We start from the raw sequence: 12534 nt of genomic DNA, 5'->3' as shown, positions 1-12534 counted from the left end.
TTGTCTAAGTCTCATCCTAATAAAAAAAATATTTAAAGAATTTGGTGTTGATGGCAGCTCTTTGATTGGTATAGACTTTGGTTAATTAAGTAGATCATGAGATTGTTTAGACACCTGTTCATTGTTGAGGACTGTATGTTAGCACCTTAATGCCTTTCATGTTTTTTTGTTGTGTAGCTGTCTGATTTATTTATACCTCATATCTCATTGTATTAATAAACTGAAATAGAAAGTTCTGTGAAATATATTTTGATATACAATATTGAAAGTCTTGCTGTTATTTACAACCATTTCCTTCTTATTTCATATATCTATTTCAGTTTTTCATTTTAACACCAATCTTAAGGTTAAGGCAAAAAGAAAACAAATGTTGACAAACAACAGGCATATACCATTAGAAGATCTCAAAGTTTGGCTGCACAATAAACTAAAAATTCTTGTTATTTAAAATATTTATATAAAAATCAGTTTAAAACATGCATTTTCCATTTTTAGACTTTAATTGTCATGTTGGCACAATAATTTGAATTTGAATTGTATTATATTCTGAGAGTACTTGTGGTTGAAAAAATATACACGATATTTAATTCCATGTGTTTTAGATTTCTTGAATACACCACTCCCATATAATGACTACATGTCTGTTAGTAATGTTAAGAGTTCTCTCCTGCATGTAATTGCTGTAATTGCTATTTGTACCCAAGGCTTCCTTCATACATTTGCACTTATCCTTCTAAGATGTTGCTTGAATGATAAAATCCTGTAATACATTATCAGCCATCAGACTCTTGGAATACAGTTGCTGTAATAAAAAAAATAAACTGTAATCACAGAGATATGTCTCGCTTTTTAGTAATTTCGATAATGCAAATGTTGAAATTAAAATAGCAACACTTTAACATGTAAGATTTGCAAATATTCAAAGTCAATGAACCATGACTAAAGGTACATGGCTAAACAATCTCCATGGAAATTAGATGTGCCAATGCTAATACAACGCATACCAAATACCATTGACTTATCATAAGTAGTTCCCTTTAAAAAACCTAAACACAAACTAATACATGTAAACTAAGAAAATTTTAAAGTCAATAAACGATAACTGAGGGGGGGGGGGGGGAAATAATCTCCATGGTAATGAGATGTGCCAATGCTAATACAACTGCATACCAAATATCACTGACTTACCACTAGTGGTTCCCCATAAGCCGACCTAATCACAAACTAATACATGAAAACTAAGCAAAAGTTTCAAAGTCAATAGACCATGACTGAGGGGGCAGGGCCAAATAATCTTCATGGAAATGAGATATGCCAATGCGTATTTAACTGCATACCAATTATCATGAACTTACCACTAGTGGTTCCCCATAAACTGACCTAGTCACAAACTAATACATGAAAACTAAGCAAATATTTAAAAGTAAATAGACCATGACTGAGAGGGTGGGGCCAAATAATCTCCATGGAAATGAGATATGCCAATGCTTATACAACTGCATACCAATCATAATTAACTTACCACTAGTGGTTCTCCATAAACTGACCTAATCACAAACTAATACATGAAGACTAAGCAAGAATTTCAAATTAAGTCAATAAACCATAACTGAGGGGGCGGGGCCAAATAATCTCCATGGTAATGAGATGTGCCAATACTAATACAACTGCATACCAAATATCTTCGACTTACTACTTGTGGTTCACTATAAACTAGACCTAATCACAAACTAATACATTGTGGACGACTCTGTCGTCACCAACGCCAGAAACAGCATACCTATGCCTCGCTTTTTGACTCCGTCAAGCGAGACAAAAACAGCATATATTTTTTGTAAAACATACATCAAATATTGGATTACCAATCAGGCAAAAAATGATAACGTCAATTTAATCTCCAATGATTTACCAAACTTACATATATATATATATAATTTAATTTTGGATGTAACGCGTCTTCTGATTGGCTGACGTTGTTTTGTTTATCAGCTCATAGACATAATTTTGTCATGTGACTGTGACGTCATCAACGTTTTTTCATGATTTGCTCCGGTTTAAAATGGAATTTAGAATTAAATTATAAGAAATGACTGTAATATTTTTTCTGTCTATTCGAAATAACATAAAAAATGTGGTGCACACTTAAAATAACCCGCTACGCGGGTTATTCAGTGTGCACCACATTTTTGATGTTATTTCTTCATAGACAGAAAAAATATTACAGTCATTCCTTAAATATATATATATATCGTGTGAACAACTGGAGTGGAATATAATAGTTGTTGTTTATCATATTTATTTTTCGTTTAATGTCTTTTACGTAAATTGGAATTGTATTACATCTGTAATTTCAGGACCTTTTATAGCTTGCTAGATGCAGTATCAGTTTTGCTCATTGTTGAAAGCTGTTCATACAGTGATCTATAGTTGCTAACATTCAGTCATTTGGACTCTGGTGGATAGTTGTCTCATTGGCAATAATACTACATATTCTCATTTTTATCAACATAAATTACCGTAATAATGAAAACTACCTCTATTCATGCATGTGTACTACACATTACCTGTATATATAATATATACTAGAATACTCCGGGACATCATGGTGTTGTGACTGAAGCAAAGAACCTTAGCCTTATTTTTAGCCTGAATTTTAAGATTTTTCGTTTTGTCATCTAATAATGTCATGCTGGTCATTAGGTGCACAGTTTTCTCTGCTTTCAAAATCTTTCTTTTTGAACCCTTCGACCCAGAACTTGTTAATTATCTGTAGTAATAATTATGTGGAAAACAAATGGGCCTGGAATGGTGTAATTTTTAATCAACACCATTGTCCTATATATATAAGTTATAAATAAAGTTGGATTCTTTGAATCGTCATTTTTATGTCATGCCGGCTCACAAATTGGACCTTGTTATTTTAGTATTATAGATCTAGATTACTAAGTGCTTGTAGAAACACAATTCCTCATTTTTCAAGCCCCTTTCTTACATGTCTTAACCTCATTTAAATTACAATACCAACTAAAAGCTCCAAGGAGCCTGTGTCGCTCACCTGATATTTTTTTTATTTTACAATTGATGCATGAAATAATGCAACCGATATACTTTTGCTTTAGTTTCAAAGATACAAGTCAAAAACTGCATTTTTCCCCTATGTTCTATTTTTAAACTAGATACCCTAATGCTTATTATGGCCAAGTTTGGTTAAATTTGTCTCAGTTGTTTCAGGAAAAGACTTTTGTAAAAGATTACAAAAATTTACGAAAAAATTGTTAAATTTGACTTTAAAGTGCAATAACTCCTTATGGGGTCAATTGACCATTTTGATCCTGTTGACTTATTTGTGAATCTTATTTTGCTGAACATTATTGCTGTTTACAGTTTATCTCTATTATAATGTTCAAGATAATAACCAATAAATTGCTTTGCCGAGCGCAGCTGGATATGACCACAGAGGTCCAACCCTGAACAGTTGGGGCAAATATGGACACAATATTCGCGCTTGATACAGGTCTGAATTTGGATTGCAATTCAATATTTGACACATAATAGGTTTCTGACACAGAATAACTGTAGTCAAAGAACTTAGAATTGGTTATATGATTTGAATTTATATTCAAAATTTTGCTTTTGTGTGATACACTTTGCTGTTGCGAATTGACCTCCATCCCCTTTTTAAAAAAAAAATAAATTTGAAGGATTTTCTTTTTGATTTTGATTTCTAAAATCTTGAGGAGAAAAAATTGTCCCACCCCCCTTTTTCCAAAAAAAAAAAAATCTTTCCCTCAGTTATGGTCATAATTTCAATTCAAATTTCCAAGATGTATTTGAATTACCTCCCTTACACTGTAATTTGTACTTAAGTAATTGTCCATTAACCAGGACACCCTTGTTTTTTCTCACTTTTTTGCCCCCAATTCCTAAATGGTTTGAGCCATAACCCCCCAAAGCCAATCCTAACCATCCCTTTGTGGTATGGAAACTTGTAGTGTAATTTCAGAGAGATCCATACACTGTTCCACAAGTTATTGCCATGAAACTAGAAAAATGCTTATTTGGGCCCCTAATTCCTAAACTATTGGGACCATAACCCCCAAAATCAATCCCAACCTTCTTTTTGTGGTTATAAACCTTATGTTTAAATTTCATAGATTTCTATTTACTAATACTTAAGTTATTGTCCGGAAACCAAGTGTCTTTGGGCGACGACGACGACAACGTGATACCAATAATTTTTTGTGGTCGTATAAAAATTGAAAAAAAAATTCTTAAAATTACCAATTCAGGGGCAGCAACCCAACAACAGGTTGTCTGATGCGTCTGAAAATTCAACCAAGATAGATATTCACCTGATGAACATTTTTACCCCATGTCAGATTTGCTCTAAATGCTTTGGTTTCAAAGATAGAAGCCAAAAACTGCATTTTACCCCCATGTTCTATTTTTAGCAATATTGGCCATCTTGGTTGATGGCCAGGGTCAACAGATACATTTTTTAAACTAGATACCCTAAGGATGATTTAGGCTAAGTTTGGTTTTATTTGGCCCAATAGTTTCAGAGAAGATTTTTGTAAAAGTTAACGGACGACGACGGACGCCAAGTGATGAGAAAATGATGCAATTAACAGCAAAAGTAGGCGAGACACTGGGTTCTGCGGAACCCTTACGATTTTTTTGAAATTGCCTTGGAATTCAGTATTTTTGTTATACCAATTGGAAATTAAATACTGTAACAAATACATACCAGTTACATTTATATATACTGTAGCTATAGGATCTCCTCAATATCTAATCCTGTTGTTAATTTCATTTAAACATATAATGTATATAGCTTCCCTTCCACTTACATCTGAGGAGCTAATTCTGAAAATTAAAATTCCTGTGATTATCATATAAAATCTTAACCTGATGCAGTCTGCTTTCCAATAAGAATAAATTAGGAATACAGTTATCCCTTGGCAAAGAGAGAGAAAACAAGTGATATTTTTATATTATAACCAATACTGTACATGGTAATTGGAACATCACTAGTTTTCTGGATTGGATTGTTGCTCACTTTGTCTGGATCTTTTACAGCTGACTATATACTGTAGAAACATTAATTTTCGTGGGGTTAAAATTTCGTGGTTTTGTCTCTTTACAAGATTTCATGGGGATTTAATTTCGTGGTTTCCAGTAAATGGAAGTGATATCATATGTAGGTTAAATTTTCGTGGGGGTTTTAATTTCGTGGATATATTCTTTCCACGAAATAAACTAAATTAAATCCTCCACGAAAATTTCTGCTTTTACAGTAGTATGGTTTTGTTCATTGTTGAAAGTCATACAGTGACCTAAATTTTTTTACATCCTCTTTGACTAATGGAATGTTTTCTCATTGACAATCCTACCATACATTGTAAGACCTTATTTATAAAATACTAAAAATTTCAATCTGTGACAATAACATTTTATTAATTAAATAAGGTAATCTGATCAACATTATGAAGCAATGTTCAAAACACTCTGTCATTGTCTGACAGCGATCAAAGTAATTTTAACTTCTATGACAATGTACAATGATGTATATATGTGCAAGGCTCAAAACTTAGTATTACAACTAAATTCATACATATATCCATATACATTTACAAGGTACTTAAAAAATCAGCGAGACTGATGCATAAAATGTAGGTAAAAAAAAAATACTTTTGTTGGATCCTGCATCATAATTATTACAAGTTAATGAAGGCAAGTCATAATCATTGAGTACATGTACATTATATTTGAACTTAAAGTAAAGGATAATCTGATTAGTCTCTAATCAGTAATGAAGCCACACAACACTGTGTGATAACAGTGACATATAAGTCTCCCAAAGATGCACATACTATTATTTTAGGTCTTTTGTGTATACATTGTATATGTTTAAGGTTACTTAGAATTGGCTGTTGACATACATGTACACATGGACTGTCAGGCATGGAGTCATTGGACCCTAGGTTACTCCAGTCCATTATCAGTCACTATCAATAGTCAACTCCTCTGTCCATTTGTTGTAATACAATGTACAGCTGAAAGGGAGAAAACAGTACTTTATTAATAGCATGTGGATGCAAGACTATAATAAGTATTCAAAGAGTTTTGCAAACAATTAGCTTATCCATTTAGGAGAATTCTGTATTTACCTAGTGATGTGACAGTAAACAGTGGCGGATCCAGAACTTTTTATAACTAAAAGGGGGGGGGGGGGCCCACTCCAGTCATGCTTCAGTGATTCCCTATATAATCAACCAAATTTTTACCACAAAAGAAGGCCCCCCCTCCATGGATCCGCCTTTGGTAAAATCAAGTTTAATGAAGGCCAAGCTTAAAATACAATACAGTTATCTACTTTTTAATGCAGCATATTAAAATAAATACCATTTAACAAATATTTTGCATTGTCTTTAGCAACTAAACAATGTGACGTCATATGCGTACTCATGATGTCAAACATAAAATTCTAGAAGTACATTTTATTTATACCTTTCGTACGCTTCAGAATGGTTTCAATGTTGACAAAAAAAATGGAGGACCTTTCATTGGACTGAAAATTTCAAATAGTCCAGGACCTTTCATTTTTTAATGCAAATTTTAACCCCTGCATGTAGACCAATTTGAAAACCTGGCCCAAAATAAATAGACAGCTGCACCATGAGCAGAGACACCAATCACTTATTCAAAGAATAAAGTTCAATAACTTTTCAATGTCATAATCAGACATTCATGAAAAACTAAAGGGAGGTTATCTTAATAGATATAAACCAGTCACCAAAGTTTCATGATAACTGCTCAAAGCATTGTCTGAAATCTGAAAATCCCCCTTTTTTATGAATAAAATCACATAACTCTGAAACATAAAATCTAAAATTAATAAAAACCAAAAGGGAGCTTATGACAATAAATATAAACAATTCACCAAAGTTTTATGAAAACTGCTGTAAGCATTTTTTAGTTATTGTCTGAAAACTGGAAAATCTCCCTTTTTTAAATGAATATAACCCCACAACTTGGAAACATAAAATCTTAAATTTATAAAAATCGAAAGGGAGCTCATGTCAATAGATACAAACAAGTCACAAAAGTTTCTTGCCATTTGGTGAACACATTTTGAGTTATTGTCCCAAAACTGGAAAATCCCCATTTAAAGTTTTTTAATGTTTTTTGGATATCAACAACTTTGTCAAACATACATGGAATTTTGACATGGAATTAGTTATATCTGCACACAAGAACACACATTTGTATGTGTTTTTTCTGCATAAACATGTAATTCATAATTTATTAAAACTTCCGACATAGTCCGTCTGAGTCCCATTATGCATCTCTTTTTTATGCCCTTGTCGTAACGGAGGGGGCATCAAGTTTTACACTTGTCTGTCTGTACATCCTTGCATTGAGAAATAGGTTTTATACCCTTTTGATATATTGAATATTTTGACATTACACAGTCATACTTTTCTTAAGACTGCATAAAATGACAAACTGTGAAACATTGTCACACTAAATCTGTTGAATGTAAACTGATAGATATTTTAGTTTGGGAAAACAAGTTTTTTGCACCTTTTTTATTATAAGACCTATTGATGAATCCAGTCCTTTTTGGCTAATTTTGAAAGTTGGTTCTTATGTTGTTTGCTGTCTGCCATTACTGTATGTAGTTTATATTTTTCATCCTTGTAGGTTACTTTATGATATTGATTTTGTTCATTGTTAAGGCTGTACACTGACCAGTAAATGTTTACATCTTTGTCCTTTGGTCTATTAATTGATAGTTGTCACATTGAGGATCATACCTCATCTTTTTATATTTATATGCTAGGTCATTGAAAAAGCTCCAAGGATACAACATAATTTAATTGTTATATATTTGCAAATTCATTCTGATAATGCAAAAACATAAATTGATTGACTTTTTTTCTTATTTTAATGTCCAGAGGCAAATATTTTATGTATTCTAAACGAGAACAACTTATCATGATCAATTAATAATATAGGCCAGTCTGACAATGCTTGTTTTAGACCCTTTTTGGTCTCTAATTCCTAAATGGTTTGGGCAAATACCCCCAAAATGAAATTTAACCTTCTACTTGTGGTACAATTTCATAGCAATTAAAATACTTATAAACAAGTTATTGTCCTGAATTTAGAAAAAATGCTTGATTTGGGCCTTTTTTGGCCCCTAATTCCTACACTGGTTGAACCATGACGCCAAAAATAATCCCAACCTTCCTTTTGTGGTATTGAACCTTTAAATCTAAATTCATAGACATTCATACACTTAAACTGAAGTTATTGTCCGGAAACCAAATGTCTTCGAACGAGTTGATAGCAATATACGACCTCAAAACTTTTTTGCTGTAGTATACAATATGGTTGTTCTTTTAAACATTTTCATAAATAATCTAAAAGAAATGTAGACCTGTTTGGGATTGCTTGCAATGCAATTTTCATTACATTAAACAATATATATTTCCAAGGAATAACTTCTGTAAACCTAAATTTTAATAGCACTTACTTTCTAACTCATACATTTCAAAGTGACATTATTCCTGTATAAATTGCCAAATAAACGGATCACCGATGTAATAATAAATCTTAATTATAAATTTCACGGTCGCGAAACACGTGACTTCGTCGTGATCAGTTTCACGGAAAAATGGCGCCCGTCAAATTATTATAGTTCGCTTGGATGTAAACTTTAAACGTAAGTATTTACATATCATCGTGTTCACACATAGCACCCCCCTCATCATATGCGTATTTTTCGTGCGAATATTTTGATGCATTTAAAGTTATATTTCACTGTTGGTTTCATAGAGAACATTCACAAACTATTTCAGACCTGCTGAAGATTGTTTGGGTTGGTGTTAACGATATGACCGTAAAATCACTGTAAATCCATTTGTGTGTCTTATTTTCACCAATCGTGTACAGAAACGTACCCAAATTTACTAATTCATTCATATAAACTAGCGTCGATGTATATTTTTTACATTATTGCGAACTGAACGCAATAATATTTTTTTTGTCAATAAATGATCAGTGTACACGATATGTTTAAGTGATCAGTTCCACGGTTTAATTCTGAATCAGTATGATAAGATCACATTTAATGTTTGTGGTTGTAATATTGATGAACTGCAGAGTGCACGTTTTGTCATTTGTTTTGTATTCCCTTTTTAGGCGAAGGAGAATATATTACTGTTAACGAACATTTGGTTGGAATGAATACAGAGCGCTTTGTGTGCCCTTGTACTTTCTCACGTTTTGGAGAAGGATAATGTCCCTCTGATATCTTTCGCACTCTCTCGTATTGTGACAGTGTATGGCGATTTTTATAATATCCTCATTAAATTCCTGTCTGTAATGTTGCAAAATTGATATTGTCTATTTGGTTAACTCTTTGGCTGTCTGACAGTTTTTTCTCGATGCTTTTGGAGTTGCTGTGAAAGCTTTGTTTTTTCCGCATAATGGGACCTATAATCAGAGAAAACTAGATATTGGCAATACCCCCATCCCACTTTCTGCTCTGCCATATGCATGAGTATAGTTCCACATATTTTAGATTAGACAGTGATGTTGGCATACAACTTCAAATTGTTACGCTGTCTGTAAGACACAAATGATGACCCCGCCTGACCATAAGAAATAATAAATTTAACACTTTGTATGATGATGTAACTGAAGGAGGACAAACCATTATCTGTTTATGCAGCTACATGTAGTACAACAAACAACCAATAGTCCAACTGCCTGTCTTTTCCAGAAAATTTGTAAAAAAAATAAAATCCTGTGGCCATGCACACCTACTTTCTGTGTTTGAACATCTTACAAAATATTAAAGCTGACCGTATCTTCAAAACCGTAGGAGGAGATAGCTAGACAAACAATGTATCCTAATCCGGACAGACGGACAGACAATAATCCTAGATAACACACACAACAAATGAAGTTTTTCTGAAGTTATGCATTTTTAAGATCCACTTGTAAAGTCTGTCGTCAAGTACTTTAAGTAAAAAAATGTTATTCGAACACACCGACTCTGCTCTGGCTGATACTCATCAGAATCTGAAGCGAGATGATGTAGCAAATATTTTTGTTTTAAACGTTTCAAGACAGAATTCTCAACTCAAACACGCCCGAACATTAAAAGGTGCACTTGGCTTTTTCTTTTCGATGCAATTATTGCCCATTTTTAGGATCCCCCCAAAAAAACTATCTTTGGGAGCAGAGATGCAAATTAATATTTAAGAAAGATAAATCTATTATCTTTCTTTGGATTTTTTTTTCGGCGGAATTTATACTTATGCACAAAAAAAGATCCACTTTGAATTGAACCGGCTACACTAGATTGTTTAATGAAAATTTGTCTATAATTTAAAAGTTTACAAATATCTCGAAGCTCCGTTAAGTTAAAGTTATATGTTCCTTTATTATATCTTTAAAAGCCTAAAAAACAGATGTAAACAATTTAAATATACCAATTTAGCTTTTTCTACCTTCTCTGCTCTGGCAAAGAGTTTAATTTCTTGTTTAATTTCAACTGGATTTCCGCCATTTTCCCAGATAAACCTTAATATGATCTTATCATACTGATTCAGAATTAAACCGTGGAACTGATCACTTAAACATATCGTGTACACTGATCATTTATTGACAAAAAAAATATTATTGCGTTCAGTTCGCAATAATGTCAAAAATATACATCGACGCTAGTTTATATGAATGAATTAGTAAATTTAGGTAAGCTTTTGTACACGATTGGTGAAAATAAGACACACAAATGGATTTACAGTGATTTTACGGTCATATCGTGTACACCATCCCAAACAATCTTCAGCAGGTCTGAAATAGTTTGTGAATGTTCTCTATGAAACCAACAATGAAATATAACTTTAAATGCATCAAAATATTCGCACGAAAAATACGCATATGATGAGGGGGGTCCTATATGTGAACACGATGATATGAAAATACTTACGTTTAAAGTTTACATCCAAGCGAACTATAATAATTTGACGGGCGCCATTTTTCCGAAAAACTGATCACGACGAAGTCACGTGTTTCGCGACCGTGAATTTAATACTAAACAGAAAACAATGAACTTGCGGAAAAGATGGTATACCGCCAACAAAAGGTGCAAAGGTTTTATTTCGTGGTTTCCTTAAACTGACCTCATCATGAATATCAACAATTTTTTTACGACTATGCCTCTATTAAAAACAGCATGCCTAAGTCACAGCTTCATAACTGTTGTGGCTAGACAAAAAAGAACAAGCAATTAAGAGAGCTTTGAATGCAATTTTCTATAAAAATGACCTGTAAAAAAAAAAAATTTGTCACTTCTAACATGGATAATTTTCGAACTTGCCCACAACATTACAAATATCAAACTTTAAACTCTTTGACCTCAAACTTTTAAAAAAATCTTCGAAACTGCATGTACAGAGCCTGACAAGAAAAAATTATTCAAACATAGTTATCATTTTCATTACATACCTCTCATCACAAAATTATTCATTGACTACTGCTCCTCATATCCACATAAATCAATAGGACAATCTATGACTCCACTATATAATCTAGAAAGCAATGCCTCAAATGAATTCTATCCTGTTGCTTAGCTTCTCCTACTTCTCAAAGTAATTGTATTTTCGTTGAAAAAGCTAAAATAAATAATGTTTAATAAAATGAAGTTATAATACAATGTATCTGCCAAAATATCCTTTAATATTTTGATCTGGCAAAATTGGCTTGCTTTGATCTTTTAAAACTAGACCAACAAACTTTCCCTGAAAAAAAAATGACTACAAAAAAGTATTTAATCATTTTATTAATGTTATAATCCATCATATAAATTCCATATGACCCTTGAATGAAGGGATGAACAAAAGTGATTACATGTACAGTATATATTACAGGATCTCTGAATCTGTCATGATTTATAATGCCAATCTTTGGGGATTAAGTTATATATAATCATGATACTTTGAAATTTTAAGTCATTCAAAGTTGTTTAAATTACACCAAAAGTTGGACTATTTTATACCGGTATAAGGTAGTATCTGAGAAATGGACTAAACCAGGCAAGGTTTGGTGATAAATACATTGTACATGTACAATGTACTTTGTTTTTGGCTTTGAACTAGGTGTTAGTAACTGGGAGTACTCTCAGATCTGAACTTGGGTCTTTTTTGTTGTGGGGATGTGTAAGTACCCACCACGTCTTGTGTGATGTTTTGTTAGATGTCTTTCTACTTTGTATAGATCTGACGAGTTAAGCCCTTTTCACATCAATATACCAGGTTAGGAGGTGGGTTCGGCACCACAAACTACTAGTCTAGCCCCACCCCATCCTGTACATATTTGTATGTATGTGCCTGTCCCATGTCAGGAGCCTGTAATTCAGTGGTTCAGTTTGTCGTTTGTTGCTGTGTATCATATTTTGTTTTTTTTGTTCTTTGTTTTGTATATAAATTAGTCTGCTAGTTTTCTTGTTTGAATTAT

At 32.7% G+C, this 12534-nt stretch overlaps 1 long non-coding RNA gene across 1 annotated transcript; it reads right to left on the bottom strand.

The window, feature by feature from the left end:
• Positions 1 to 477: 477 nt before the first annotated feature.
• LOC127734409 (uncharacterized) lies at positions 478 to 11681 on the bottom strand. The gene is made up of 4 exons (XR_007997541.1): positions 11527 to 11681; positions 5943 to 6056; positions 4748 to 4866; positions 478 to 802 (listed from the first exon to the last, which is right to left on the bottom strand). It is a non-coding gene; the product is annotated as an uncharacterized LOC127734409 (long non-coding RNA).
• Positions 11682 to 12534: the final 853 nt, after the last annotated feature.

Source organism: Mytilus californianus, unplaced genomic scaffold, assembly GCF_021869535.1.
Source record: "Mytilus californianus isolate M0D057914Y unplaced genomic scaffold, xbMytCali1.0.p SCAF_3, whole genome shotgun sequence".
NCBI lineage: Eukaryota > Metazoa > Mollusca > Bivalvia > Mytilida > Mytilidae > Mytilus > Mytilus californianus.
The sequence above is the reverse complement of the archived record's forward strand: the minus strand, read 5'-3'. Positions and strand labels throughout refer to the sequence as shown.